The sequence below is a fragment of the Paralichthys olivaceus genome, chromosome 11, assembly GCF_024713975.1.
Source record: "Paralichthys olivaceus isolate ysfri-2021 chromosome 11, ASM2471397v2, whole genome shotgun sequence".
NCBI lineage: Eukaryota > Metazoa > Chordata > Actinopteri > Pleuronectiformes > Paralichthyidae > Paralichthys > Paralichthys olivaceus.
The window spans coordinates 5,357,015-5,373,602 of NC_091103.1; positions in this window are offsets into that span (position 1 = coordinate 5,357,015).

A 16,588-nucleotide genomic window follows, 5' to 3' on the forward strand; every position below is an offset into this window, starting at 1 on the left:
ATCGAGGTTGGAGAAGAGATTGTATCGAATTTGGCGGCTGCGATGCTGTTTCGTGGGGCGCTTTCAGAATCGCCCTTCGCACATTATTTTTGGCGATGCTGATTGGCCACATTTACTTTGCCGTATGCGTATCTACCTCAGTAATAGTCCCTATTGGCTACTCGTCTCTGCTTCATGGGCGACGTTTCCAGCGGCCCTGAACTGTCTGTGTGCCTGGAACACTCGTTTCCCATACATTTCCACTGAACATATTTATTTATATTTTATACAACTGACTTTATTGTGAAATTTAAACACATAAATACTTAAATAATTTATCATTATTGTTAAAGTTATATTTTTTTATAAAAAATAAAAATAAAATAAAACACTTTCCACAAGGGAGGGCCAGCCGCTATGGCATAATGTATATATTAAATATACTAAAATGGAAGAAGTGAAATTCCGAAATCTACAACCTCATTACAAACGCAAACATGCACACAAACACAGACTCTATGTTTGTATATCTATCTTATTTAGGACACTCGTTGACATAATACATTCCCTAGCCCATCAAAATTAAATGCCTAACACTAACCCTAAAACAACCCACTCTGTAAGGACTATGCTTAAAATGGTCCTCACAAAGATACAAGTATAAGAACACACACAGCAACACCATCTTTGTTTTTTTCGACACACATTGAAGGAAACATTCACAGCCTTTTACGACCATGTGATCTAGTAACTCACATCTTAGACAACCCCCTGGGTTAAAGAATTTGTTTTTTCTCTCAGTGTTGTGATCCAACATGACCTCAAGATCATGCCAGCAGCTGCTTCTGTCATTCTCACTATGTTTAATGTGTGTGTGTGTGTGTGTGTGTGTGTGTGTGTGTGCAAACCCTCTCTGATTATCTATGACTATACCATGTGTGCAGTGGCTCTTTGTTTTAAGTGCACTACAGCGAACAACTTAAGAATTGTTTTGTGGTCAGAGAGGAAGCCGCTGGCACACGGACACAGTGGAGAGCACAGGTTTGAATGTGATGACCAGCTGTTTGCATGTTCTCCCTGTGTCCGTGTGGCTTTAACACAGATGTTCCGCTTCCAAACACACACTGGGTAGACTGGCAAAAATGGAACCAAAAATTCCATCTACATGAGAACGTGTGAGTTCTGAACAGGAGAGCAGTTCAGAAAATTGGTAGGAAAAATGTGTTAACTTTTGAAAAGACCCATTATCTCAATAGTAAACAACTGCATGCGTTAACAAATCTGCTGAGGCAAAAAATGTGACTCCATTTCTCAGAGTTTTGTAAAAAAAAAATTGGATGAAATCCAACCTTCAGCATTAAAGTTTTAAATTGATGTTTAGGTTCTTTTATTTCTGTAATTGAACTCTGCCTTATTACCTTCATCAAGGAGGTTATGTTGTCACCCTGTCCAGTTGTTTGTTTGCTGGCTGCTTGGTATGTTTCTTTGCTTGTTTGTCAGCAGGATGAAGTGCCTGAACGGATTTCCAGGAAGGTTGGCGGAAGGATGGGACACGGGACAAGAAAGATCTCCTTTACATATTGGACGAAGGGAAAGATCAAGGATTTTTCTTCAAAATCATGAGATAATCCTGGGAAACAATTCATTGATAGTGATAAAAAAAACAGTTTGACTTCTAAGACTGATATCAATGAGTGTGAGCAGTTTGGTGCAGCTTGATGGAAAATAAGGGAACAGTTGGGCCTTGGCAGAATGTATGTTTTTAAAACATCTGCACACCACTGCTTCATGACATACTAAAGCATGTCACTCTGTGAAACATCATTGCACCATGCCGCTGCTGCACAGGAGGTAACCAGGTGGTAGGATGTGTCTCCTTTATACCCCGACTTGCCATACAACCCCTGTACACACATTTCACCTCTGACTCTCCCCAGCGTTCACACACTCTGTCATCACAGGTCCTGGCTGCTACTGACCTGAGCACTAACACATGCTGGGGCCAACTTAACCTCTGGACCCTCGGACAGAAAAACACATCGACGGAGCAAAGGGAGGGCATCTGAGGAGGGGGAGTGGCAGCGGAGGAGGAGTGGGGTGGGTGACAAAATAAGCCAAGAGGACGCTGTGTGCCTGTGTGTGTGTGAGAGAGAGAGAGAGAGACACAGCCAACAGATGATACACTGTACTCCGACAAAACTGTAAATTGATACACTCCCACATTAACACAGTCATTTGTCAAATATTCTCTCGGTCGTCTCCATCTTTTCAACATATCTCCTTTGTCATGTGAAAACCTTCGGACATAGTCAACTAAATTTGATGTCTTTTATGTTTTCACTTCAGTTTTCTGCTTCCTTTGAATTGACTTTGAGTCCGGTCCATTGGAGAACATTCAAAACCTAAAAAGGAACAAAGCATGCTGGTTATTTTAGAAACAACCCAGTTTTACTATTTCCTTGTTTATATTTTGTTGGGTCTTCTTCCTGCCTCTCTTGTAAAGACAGATCGATGAATGGTCGAACTAGTACGATGAAACATGTTGAAGTTTTCATTAAGTGTCTGATAGGGTGATGATGACTAGTGATGAAGCCTCTAATGAAGGTCACATTTTTGCTCTATAGCCAGTGAAATATCTCAACCATCATGTATGAGGTCGATTAAAATTGTGTAGACCTCTAATGTCACCAGGAGATGAATTCTAATAACTTAACCTTCCCTTTAGCGCCATCATGAGGCCAAGAAGACTTTTCTTAATGATCAACAACTAACAAACTAATGTGACACTCCATCAGCAGCACTCAGACTTTCCACAGATCTTAAGCTCCTTCACGAGTGTTAAGCTCCAGATATTTTCCAGAAATTTTGCGAGGGGCTGCATGAGAATCCAAATGTCTGAGTGATTTCTCAGAACTTTTCCTGCAAGTCCTTGAGTCTGGAAAATGTCAGAATGATTTTTCTGACGGAAACTGAAAAAAAAAACCCAAAACAAGATAAGATTCGTAAAAGATTCAGACCAAGATGTCAACTTGGAGGACAACGTCCTGCCTCCGTCTGTAAAGCCTCAGAGAGACTCTGGACTCTTTCAGTCTTATTTCCTCTACTTCTACCTCCTACTGCAAAGATTCATATCTCCAGATTCCATCAAATTTACTGTTCAGCTCCTGCAGGTCCCCCTGTGGGAATCAATGTTTCACCATGATTTATTGTTTTTATTTATTATCTTTGAACTAAAAGAAGAACAAGGAGAAATGTTGTTGCCCCAAGAAGTTGTTTTCATCCTAATAAATCAAACAATGAAACACTTCTTCGCTGTCCATTCATGTGTTTAATATGTTCCAGCACTACATGGTCTACATGGTTAAATCTGGAGCAACTGATTTTGGAGCCATTTTGGAGGCTTTGAATACAACTATCAGTCTTTAACAGCTGATTGTTTAACACATCCAGTATAAACAGACAGTCATTCATTTAACCCATGTAGGTGCTTATTATCATCTTGATACGCCCCCTCACAATAACAGTAAATGACTAGTTGACAGGTATTGTGAGTCAAAACCACAATCAGTATTCTGAAATGTTTTGAGATGGACATAGCCATGGACACTCAGATGAGCACAAGTGCATTTGTGATTAAAACAAGAGTGTTAGACAAAAAATTTACAAAAGCACTGGTCTGTCGCTGTGAGTGTTAGTTGAACCATATGTTTATAACTGTGACCATGACAACAAAGTTCTTCTACCCATGATCTGATCATTCCATAATTCTTAACGAGTTGTCATTGAGCCAAAACTGTTTAATTTTTAACAGTTTATCTGTGACTTATCTGCTCCTGCTGGCAGGAGCTGTAGATAAAAAACATTCTTTTAAAACAGAACAATGAGCTGAAAGAAGCTAAAGCAGAGCTGACAGGTACTGCTCAGTAGGGAAATCTATTGATTTGTGTTCACAACAACTAAATAGTCATGTGATCCAGTGTTAAAGGGAGAGTTTAACATTTTAGGAAATATAATAATTCTGAGTTTTATACCAAATCTTTGCACAGTAATTTAAGCTACAGCCAGTAAAACCCACAACCCCTTGAGTCCATATGGACAGAGCGAGACTGGTTGTGCCTCCTTCTTCCCAGTGTTTATGCAAGGCTCAGCTAAGCAGCAGCTAGCTGTCGCTTCATAATGACCAGATGGACGTATGGATGGTATCATTCTTCTCCTTTTATCCACAGCAAGACAGCAAGAAGTGTTTAACATCCAAAATCAAACAATTCCTTGAATATTAAAAGATCTCCTGCTGCTGTGGAAGCTGCAAATGTTTTGTGTTTGGAACATACAGACGGACAGTTCAGAAATAGTCCATGAATTAAGAATCGTTTGGCTATTTTCTCAAGTGAATCTGATACGTTTTTCCATCATGAAACTTTGCCACTGTTGGAACTGATTGTAATGACTGTAGCTGACCACACGCTGGTGCTCAGTTCGGAGAAGGAAACTACAAACAAACCTTTGACAGCTACGTCTCAAGCCAACGGGGTGTTGGCATAAAACGTTTGACACTGGGATGGCAGATTTCGTGTGGAGTATCACTTTAAGGGTAAACCACTGCAGCCAGCAGGCTGTTTTGACAGCGGTGGAGCTGAGCAAAAAATACCCAACAGAGATGCACGACTGACCTGATTCTTTTTTTTTTTTTTTTGAGGAATCATATGATGAGAGAGAAATGATGTGAGGAAAGAGAGGACAGGATTACAGACAACAATATGTACAGTGTTTTCCTTTTAAGTGTGTCAGTGGAGGCTACATAAAGTATGTGTGTTAGAACTCGCATGTGTTTCTCAGCACAGACAGAAGACAACTGGCAGACAGTGACGCAGATCAGAGGTAAAGGGCTGGAGGAATGAAGTCAGACAGGAATTTATAGGAAATGACGGCCGGCAAAACAAGAGCAAAGTGACTCCATCAAAATGAGTGCTGAAGCCGTTGGCACTGTTCTTTGAGTTTACTTCGCTCAGAGAAAATCGCATGTCCCATATGTGTGTGTACGGGGGTGGAGAAACTGTCGGAAGCTGGATGGGACAGGGGGCCTCCTGTGTGCAACACCACTCTCGACTCAGAGGAACAATGTTAATATCATGATACAAAAACATGCCGCAAACCATTTTCATGCAGCCAGGCGATGCTATTGAGCATTGATTGCAGGCACAAACAGGAAAGCGCTGAAAACACTGGAAGTTAAAACACACGTCCTGGCAGGGTGTATTTCTGTCTAATCTCTCCTGACAGTCATCTGGAACAACATAGAGACATCTGTCGGCAAACCTCGCTCATGTGGATTTAGTTCTTCTCAGATGAGTTTACCCATGGTTCTGCATCTTAAAGCCAAATACTGCAATAATGCTTATTTTTTTTCTCTTTTCCATCTCCAGCCGATGATAGACATTCAATACTTGATCGTCTGCCTGTCATTTACTGTAAGTTCATTTTTCCTGTGGATGTAGTTAAAGAGAACACTCTACTGCACACCACAAAGTGATGCAGTTTGGGGTTTGTTGGGATTTACATGCAAATGCAACTCTTATTGCAGCGGGCGCATAAAAAAAAAGTACACAATAAATTTTGGAAACTGGAATTCTACGGTATTAGTTGGTATGGTCAAGGAATAGTTTGGTTATTTAAATTGCAAAGTAACATTTCTGCAGAGTTAAATAAGACATTTGATATGGCTCTTATGTTTAAACTCTGAATACTAGTCAGAAGCCAGTAAGCTTAGCCTAGCATAAAGACTGGAAACAGGGGGAAACAGTTGGCCTGGCTCTGTCCAAAAGCAATTATCTGTCTATCTGGACCTACTGTAGATGACTGTTTCTTCCTGTTTCAAGTCGTTTTTGCAGATTATTGCAAGTACTTCATTAAAAAGTACGACTTTACCTTGCATAAAGGTAAATGTGCCAACTACAAATGACCGCAAAATAGCACAAGAGTGGGCTCCTGCTGGTTTCCAAATAGCTTCCACCCTCATTGACATATTGAATATGTCCATTCAGCATGTAGCTCATATTCTAACATTACTTTTGCTTCTAAATGACAGCAGACGATGGGACAGTTGCGTCTGCTCGTGTAACGTATATATTCTGGTGGTAAATGAAGTAGCCGAGGGGCAGAAGTCTGACTTTTCAGACATATTCACCTTCAATTCAGGGTCTCTCTCACCTGTTGCCTCCCCCTAAGAGGCTCGTTCCGTCTCTTTCTGTGTGTGCGTATAGGTTTGTGTGTGAGTGGAGGCAGGTGTGCTGGAGTCGGAGCTAAACCCCACCAGCTGCAACCAGTTCCAGAATCAAGACCTCTATAAATTCTCAGCCCTGCTGCCTCCACTTGTCCAGACTGTGAACTTGGATCAGTGTTGCCGCACGTTGAAGTCAAATGTGTTCTCAGTACTTACCTGTTCTCCATCACACTTGTAATCCTGTCTGTTCTGACTCCAGACCCTTTTCTCCAGCCCGTCATCTGACAAAAGGACAAGGGTGTACACACCTACCTCCTTGGTGGAGGTGATTCACTTTAAAGTTCTGTGTCTGGGCACTGACGAATTGACTTTTATTATTTTCAGATGAAAAGATGTTGGCACATTTTGTTAAAAAATTTGATAATTTAGTGGAAATTCAAATGTTCTCTTTAATGTAAGAGGAATGTAACATGTTAAATGTTACATTTCTGTAAGTTTCATAAGAAATTCTTCTAAAATTTCAGTCATTTGGATTTTTTTTCATAGTTTGATTACCAGTTTCAGTTTTCTTTTCATTTGTTGTTCTTAAAACAGTATCAAGTCTCATGCCCCTGAGCTACATTATGAAATTGTTTCTGTTTTTTCTGTCCTACTGGCATCCACACACACACACACACACACACACACACACACACACACACAAACCAGTATCTGTCCAGAAACATGACAATTGAGCTTTTCTGCCCAAAGAGTGAGAGGGGGGTTACCAGCCTCTTCATGACTTGACTGTTGTATTTTTATGGGCGAAGACCATGTGACTAATCTGAGATGAATATATAAAAAGATGCACAACAAACCTCAATTATGTAACTGTCTTTGAATTAGAAAAACAAGGTTTTCTGGGAATTTATGACTGAAATACAATGAATTATGGGAAGATTATTATTATTATAATCTCACAAGTGATTGATGATTTGGACATTTTGTACCATGTGATCCTGCATATCTGGGTATTTATGAGCCACATGGCTCCGGTTTGTGCAACAGAATCGCCTTCGGAGTTACACGGCCAATGCAGTGAGGTTTGGCCGGGAGTCTGAGGACAAACTGGCAGCCCTGTATTTGTGGTTACGTCATGTTGGTGAGTGTGAAAGCTGAAAAGACAAGAGAAAGAAAGTGGGTGATTAAGATGCAGAGTGAATTAAGAGGAAGAAAAAAGTAAAACCAACACGCAGAGGGTAAAGTTGGTTGTAATTTACACACACATCCTTCTATCAGGGCGTGGTACTGAGGGTTTGCGGCGTTTGAGGTAAAGTTGGTAATCCCTGAGAGAACCCAAGGGAAGAGGAAAAGGACAAAGATGGCTTTGCAGAATTACTCCGAGATCAAGAACAAGCAACGGTTTCTTAAACAGATGGAAGTAGACAGATGCAAATGATGGCCAACTTTTTCTGAAGGCTTCCTCTTACTCAGAAATGCAGCGTCTCTGCAGAGCTTGTCTGTCAGTGGGAGCGTGGTTGGAGCAGGGAGGTGTACAGAGTGTTTTTTGGAGCGGTACAGTATGGGATGTAAAACGGTGGTGGGATAGCAGCTGAGGCTGTCCAGCGACCATGAATCAGGCTGAGGCACCGTGAAGCAGCGGCCCTCATAGGAGCCAGATGGGCCCTTGGCTCAACACTGGCAGGGATGAGGGAACACACACACACACACACACACACACACAGGCTGGATGGGAACAAACAGGCTCTTATGTGCACTCAGAAATGCAGGCGAAGGAACTATGTGAACGGACACAGCTTTTTATATAAAACGTTTGAGGTTTATATACATACATGTAGAGCACATAGAAACACACAATGGGAAAGAAACACACAGACACACACACAAAGTTGCATTGACTTTCATATTTGTTGTTTGTGATAAAGACTTTTATGAAACTGACAATAGCCGATGAGTTTATCAAGTACATAACCTTTTAGAAAATATAACTTGATTACATCAGTTACCTTTAGTTAAATAATTTAAATAATAAAATAGCCTTTTTACCACCAATCATTTATAAAAATGAATTCAAACATTTTTTTCAGTCTTGGCACAAGACTTTCAGTTTTTCCTGCAAAAACCTTTTCTTCATCATTCCCACTTGCATTGATTGATTGGTCCAAGGTGTGTGTGTGTGTTACATAAATACTTTGCTGTGTTATGTCATCACTGGCCTGTATGTGTTTCCATCTACCTGGTTTTAGTGTTTTCATTTTGCTCATAAAAACAAAGTTCACGAGAGTAATTTGAAGTAAAAAAACACCCAGAAGTTTTTAAACATTTGGCTGTCAGGGAAAATCTGGTGTATTGATTTGAGCAAAGTGTAACAGACTTGGAAAAAATACATATAGCCTTGATTATCAGTGTCTGCATCAGCTCTTTGTGGAGCGATTAAGAAGACTCTCAGTCAATGCATGAAACGAACAGGGGTGCCACATTCCATTATGTTTTCTATTTTTGATCATGTGTTGCTATTCATTGCCCACTTCCTCTATTGGTTTAATGGAACCTGGCTAGAAACTTAGCTTCATGAATCCAACTCCCAATATTTACTGAGCAGCAGTGGATGGAAAAACGATTTCAGTCACATTGTCACTTACTGTTTTCTTTCCTGGAAATTTGGTTATAACTCGGTTCCACTTGGATGTAAAACTGGTGTGTGCGGAACAATCAAAGGCACTGACATGAAAGCCCATGTAGCTAACTTCAGCTAACTTTAGCCGTAAAAATAGTGACAATTGTGTTCATCCTCAAACTGTCCTGAATACTGCTGCAGTATCACTGGCTACAGTCGCTAAAGCTTTTAGCCAGCAAGCTAATTAAACAAAGTTTAATAGTGTTTACTATCTTCTAACTACTAACACTAATGTCCAAGCAAGTTTTAAAAAACATACTCATATCAACTAAATGTGAAGGATGATACAGTAAACTGGTGCAGCCTACTTTACAGTCCTTAATGATAAGAAGACGCACTTGAAAATGTTGGAACATCTGTCCCTTCTTCTGATTTTCAGTTCAAACTTTTAAAGTAGTTTAAAAGGTTTAAGTTTTTAAAAAAAATAAAACTAACACAATCTATTTTTAAACAGTTATACAGTAATTGAGGAAGCAAAGCTTGGCATAAAACAAGAATATAAAACGAGTGAGTGGTGAGCTATAACTGCAACCGATCCTCTGCCCTCAGATCACTTCAGCAGGTCAGTGTTTCAATGGGGCCTGAAAAGTGAATGTTTGCTGCAATGAATGGTTTCCTAAAGCCCATCATCCCTGTCTGCTTGACTTAAGTTAGACAGACTGTGACTGATTTCAACCCACAGTGAACCCAGATGATCCAAGTTTACAGGCCAAGAAAGAGATGAGTCGAGGAAAAAGAGCCGCAGTTTATGGACTCACATAATGATGCAGCTCCATGTTACTGGGGTCTGCTGACTCGTTCCTGAAAAACAGACTCGTTTTACTGGTTGCTTATTTACGGCTTTTTAGTCATTTATTTTCAATCACTACACAACTATTAAAATGTCAAATGTGTAGAACGCTCGAAGCTTAAATATACAGTTTTTAAATTATTTGTCTGACTATCAAAATATATTAACTTTCTATAATTAGAATTAAAATAGATAAGCAACAACAATAAAGTATAGTGGGGAAAATATGTAACACTAGTTGTTGCTAACCCTTCCTGGGAGGTCGTTGAGATTCCACATATCTCCATACTTTTTTCATTTGCTGTAAACAAACTCACAAACTGCCCTGTAAAGAGTTTGTATATAATAATGAGAATAATAATCTGTCCACAAACATCTGTGGCTGCTCAAGATCAAGTTCATAAACATTTCCATGATTTTATCCCCTGCCCTCTGTGGGCCTGTCCAGAGCTGTGAGCCACAGTTTTATATACACTGTGACTGACTGCTAATTATAGTGTCCCAGAGGAAACGCTGCTTTGAAATACGGCCGTATTGACATATATCAAATTTCTGTGGCAGGATTAGGTTTTTGTGGTGTCACATAGCCAATAAATCCAGTCCTGGTGGAGGCAGAACAAAGGCAATAATTATGAACGGATAGAAAGCAAAACTTCTCTGATGGAAAATGAGTCACACTGAACAAACTCCTAAATTTCAAGAATAAACAACATTAAAAAGTTAAAGCCTTCAAATAAATGATACATTTCCCTGGTTAATTGATAACCATATTTTTGATTAGAAATAGTGTAACAGAAACAAAATATAGAAGTTATTTCAATCCCGGCTCAGATATGGCAGATGGTGCGTGACAAACTGATTGGATGTGATTTTGGACAATCTGACTTATTTCAAACAAAAACAAAACTTTTGATACAATTCCCTGATGGAGATTTATTCAGATTACATCCAAGTGTGAAAGTCCCTCTCACTCAGTCTCTTCTATGGTTTTCAATGGATCTTTCTGTAGTGTGCTGCCTTCAAGTACAGTTGGAAACACTGTTCCAAAAGAGAAAAAAATAAATAATGCCGCGCTCCCCTCTGCTTCACAAACTGCAGCCTTTGTCAAAGGGATACGGTCACGCCCCTTGACAATGACACAAATGATAGATATAGATTGGCCAGAGATGACAGCTTGTTGCGGCCATTGCCAAGAAGTCATAAATTCAGTCAGAAGGACGAACATATCAAGTGATGTCAGTGATGCAGAGAGGAACCAGAAAGAATGCAAGACATCTGCTGAAGAGGAAGAAGATTCCCATTAATTCATGTCTCTTTCCTCTGCTTGATAAATCTGATTTTGTTATAATTGTACTTCTGTCCTGATGTTTTACGACAGTTAAAAGAATAATAATTTAACACAACACACGACAGCCATCTAAAATAACACACTATCAATAATACCTACACGGACCTCGTTACATTTTCAATTTAAATATCTACAAACAGATATTGTGTGAACATTAGAAGGACACATTGAAGACAGTCTTATCCACAGAGGTTTGTTTCATGCTGCTCTGCTCTGTGGGACATACGCTGCTAAACACAGACCTCTGCTGGCTACTTGTTGTAAACACTACATTTACACTGACAATGCCAGATGTCCCCACTGTCCATAGATGAGACCTGTTAAATATCTAATTCAATATACAATGATCGTGGTTGTTCCATTGTCCCTGAGGTAAACGCAGTGAAATTCAAACCTTGAGTTTTCTTTCAAAAAGTACTTTGCAGTTTAACTGCAGTGATTTGATATAGACTCGAGGAGTACTACACAGAGTTACACTTTCATGAAATCACAATAGACGGATTAAACACCGGTCAAAATCAAAGCCATGAAATCAAAGACATTCTCACTTTAAATCTCTGAGGCAGAGTCAAGCTTTAAAAACTTCAAGACACTTTTCGGACTGTTTGGAGACGTTTGTGGACTTTGACCAAGTTGTTTCCTTGTGTTTGGTTTTTGGATTTGTATCTTTGCACTTGAGCTCATCATTTGTTGTTTTATTATAAAACTTCCTTCCTTGTGTGTCTCTTGTTTCTTGTCTTTATCTGGCTTTCCTTCTTTGTTGTTTACCAGATACTCCTTAGTTTCACCTGTGTCTTTATCTATTCTTCTGAACCAGTTCACCAGTTTCTCAGCGTTCTAGTGTTTTCCAAGTGTTTATAGTGTTAGCGTTAATTACCTAGTTTTGTTTCTTGGCCGTGCCTTCAGCCTGAGAGATTACTTCTACTTGTCTTCCCTAGATAAAGACTGTTCATTGAATGTGTCCTCGTTTGGAATCTGCATTTGGGTTCTCACCCGTTCCCTGACGTAACAACCTGACAAACTGAAGAGCCAAAAAAACTGTAACTAAGGATGCAGTAAACTGATGTGTTTGGATAAAATTCATGCCAAATGTAATCATCCACTAAGCATCAGAATACACCAAAGACACTGTGTGTTTCATATTCATAAAGATATGTTTACCTGCTAAGCTCACTTTGTTATTGGTTTATCTTTCCCTGTTTTTTTTCATTCATACTTTATTTAGACCAACACAACTGAGACAGAAGGCAAAGTAAATACAGACAGCACAATGGATGAAAAGGATATTATTACTAGTATAATAGTATAGTAGGATAATAGTAGATGTGAAGATAGCCTTCACTGCAGACAGAAAGTTTTTGGTGTTTGTGTTATAGTGGTAATACATATGTGAAGGAACCCACTCTGTTAAACACTTTGAGCCAAGAAGATGTTTGTAAAGAGCATTTGTGATACAGTTTATATGTTAAAGTTAATAACTGTGAAATGTTTGACAAGAACACCAGCCACATTTTTACACATCATCAATCTTACCTCAAATGAAACCAGTTTATTATGCGGGCCGACTGTGAACACCATAAAACATGTGTTTCACTTAATGTCGTTGTTTATCATGAAAATGTTCAGTGAACTTTTTATCCTTTAAGTTCTCATCAATCAAACGCCATTTCTAATTTCACATGACACCATCTCACAGTGTCCACCAGATATCATGCATGTTCCTCCCACCTCTGTTTATACAGTACTGCACTTCTTCACCATCATTCATAGCAGGGTCATGTGTTACACGTAAAGCCCACTAGGTGGCATTGGTAGCCTGCGGTTGACTGGAGCCGATGAACCCATTAACCCCCACTTTCCACCTCTGGAGTGAGAGAACCCTCAACCTCCCAGCACAGTAACAGAGATATGAGCCTGTCCTTATGCTGTTTTAACTCTGACATGCTGAGCTGCCTGACTGGGATGTGATGAGCTGATTATGGATTTATGTGTGTGTCTGTGTGGATGTGAGAATATGTCTGTCGGATGAAGTGAGTTGTCAAGAGTCCATCTTGGTTTCCTTCCACTTTTCCCCTGCTCACTCCTTAAAACATGCACATACACCTCCTCGCTGCATGCTGCTGCTGAGAGCTGCATGTATGTGTGTGTTGCTGTGGTCTCCTGGGCACTGAACCCCTGCTCAGACTGCTAATGCTCTACCTCCTCCTCATTAGAATGGCCCGTCTGAGTCCGGCCATCTGCACCAGCTGGTAGGCAAACCCTCTGCCAACCGTTTGATGTTGACGAGGAGCACGGTGATGCTCTCATGACGGCGTCCCGGCACCAGACTTAAAAAGACCCTTTTGCTTTGTAGATTTTTCTTTTTTTTTGAAAAGTCCTGATGTTTTCATCTATAGCCTGGCAGGCTTATGAGGGTCCTACGTGGGGGTTTAGATGGCCCAAAAAAAAAAAGGTGCTTCACTGAGGTTTGCACAGTGTGAGCAGTCTGAGGTGTGCTGGATTTGTCTTGGCAGATCCTTAAACAGAAAGTGGAGGAGGTGATGTGGTGGTAAACAGGAAGGAGGGGGGACTAGACTGAATGCACAAATTGTCTTCCTCTTTGCAACAGGCTGCAAACCAGTGAGTCAGTGAAGTGAAGTCAATATCATGAAATCATTGCATGACTTGTCAACTCTCTCCGGCTGAGATTCAGTCAGGTTTAATGGTGTCGACCTGCACAAAAATGAGCATCCCTGTTGATATTTTGATTTGTAAATAACAGCAGATATTATATACATATATATATATATCATCATTTTTAGTTTTCACTGTTAGTGGTGAACTCCTATTTGCCATTCATTTAAATTGCCTTCACACCCAAACACTTGACACTTTAAATACCCAGTGCTATTGGTACATTTCAGTATCATTATGAATACATTGACATTTAAGAACAAGTCTTATGAAGGTCCTACAAAGTAAAAAAAACATAGAAGGTGCGTTGAATAGCTTCAACATATTAGAACTCTGGAGATCTCCTCTGCCTGCATCAATGTCATGGAGGTGACTGAGAATTGAGTTAGTGTTCAGCGCAGTGAAAAATTACATTTGAAAAATTTAACAGCAACACAGCGGAGCACACTGTCCACAGATAGGAAATATTTATTTCATAGAAAGTAGCTTCGATGAAAAATGCTCAATGTGAAGTGTGTGGATTTTCGAAAAAGAGTTTTGTTTTCAGGTGACCGTTCTCTCAAAAAGGGGATAGTTATACTCAGTGACACCTCTCCTCAGAATAAGAAACCGTTGGTCAGTATCTGTTTGAGGAGAATATGACAAGGTTGCCGTTGGATTTCTGTGAGGTGGGTAAACGTGCTCAGAGATACTGGATACGGGTAAATACACCCAGAAGCGCCGGCTGACACACGGCCGAGCTAATCCTGTGTTCAATCTCTCCCTCTGTCTTTCACAGAGCCGAGGGTCTGCATGAGGATGAGAGGAGTGTGGGGAGGCAGTGTTTTAAACATATGTAATGGCTGACTCTCCATCATGCCGAGGCCTGCAGTTACCAGACCTGTGCAGCGAAGGGCCCGGAGATTAATTAATCATTGTCCTTTTTCTTCCACACTCTTCTCCTCTGGTTCTTCCTCCTCTTTCACCGTCTCTGCTCTATCTCCAATTCTCACAAATACTCACCTCTTCCTCTCTCTGCTCTCCGTGTCAACATTTCATTTCATTCTTCCCTCTTCGCAGCATCTCATTTCTTTTTTGCACTCCCACTTACCTCTTCCCATCTTCCCCATCCGTCTCTCTCGCAGCTCAAATCCTTGCCTCCCTCCCCTCCAGAGTGCCGTACTGATGCGTAATGCTGACCCACTTTATCTGACGGGAAGCAGGAGGAAAAAAAGTCAGCAACCACTGAGGGAAAGGAAAAAAGAAGGAAAGGACTTCACATCTCTCCTCCTCTTCCTCGTCTCCCTCTCAACCCCCCCCTCCCTGCTGCTCATGTCCCACAGTGCTGTGTTTAAGGTAAATATTTTTACAACACCACTCATCACAAGGACTTTTGGGACGGCCCTTCCCACCTCCCCAGCCCACTCTCACCACGAGATCAAATATTCATATGCCCTCCCATCATCTCTCTCCCTCTTCATCTCTCCATTACCCGGTGTGTTTAACCCCCACATCATGTCTTATCTAGCACTGTCACTCCCACTCATGGTTTTTCACCCACTCATTCTTCACATCTCCACACTTCAGCTCCCATACCTGTGGCCATAAACGTGACACGACGTCTTTGATAGTTTCAGACTGATGCAGTTGTCATTTGCTCTTTGAGGTGCATTGCTTTTGGAAAGCAAGTGATGGAATGACAAAACCAGTGGCCAATATTTCAAAGTCTCACTATCAACACAATATGCAGCTACATGGGCAGGCGCGCCATTATTCTGCTGGTTGCACATGCAGATGGTTTGTCCTGTGATTTCACTTTGTGCACAAGCTATTCTTTAGAGTAGCAAAAGTAGGTTTGGACACACCCTGCATGCATCTGCATCATGCACTGAGATGGTTGAAATAAAGACCCTATAGTCTCTACTCATGTGCTCCAACTCCCCTGAACTGAAGTAAAAAGTTTCTGCAGACAGAAAAGAATCAGGAGTAACACCGTTCATCATCCATACCGCTTCACCAGTCTATCACAGGGTCAATAGAGACATCCACATTCACACCTACAGTAACTTCACAGTCTCAAATTAGCATAACCCTAATCTGCATGTTTTTGGACTATGAGAGGAAGCAGGGAGAACATTCAAACTCCACACCTAAACCATTCAATCCCAGAACCTTATTACTCTGAGGGAACAGTGCTAACCACTGTACTACTGAGATAATCTCATCTCGAGTGATCCAACCACCAAACATCGAACCCTGATGTTACACTGAAAATTACTCAAAATGAATCTGTAACTAGGGATGTGAGGATTTCATTAATAAGATGAATAAATTAGCTGAGTAGGTGAGAGAAGGTGAAAGCTTTATCAGAGTGTGGGCCCCCGCTTATTTCTTCAAGCCACCAAGTACAAACAGGATCCTAATTTGTACCAGTAGAAAAGATAAGTTATCTTTGGCCGACACAGTTATACAGTCATCTGTCATGTAAAATAATATCAAAGGCAAGTCAGCAAGGTCAGTATTTTTGAATTTGTCACGTTTACCATGTTTTATCTTACAGCAGTTAAAACAGTTTTGACTTTATTTAACTCATAGAGGCACCATAGATGTTACAGAAATACCATAACTATCGACTTCTCTGCTGTTTCTGACTTATCTCTCTTATCGCTCTTTTCCATCTCTCTCCGTAGTTATTCTCCCATTGAAAGGTGAAAATCAGACCTGGCCGTGGACAAAAATAGGGGATGACAAAGAGGAGACAGAGAGATAGTGTGATGGAGATTTAAGGGCCATCTGAAGAGAGGGATGGAAGTCAGACAGAAGAGCACGTGCTGAACCTGCCGCTCCTGTCTCTCCCTCTATGAATATTTGATGCAAGGGACCAAAACCAGCACCATGAACTCTGAAGAAGTGTGACAGATG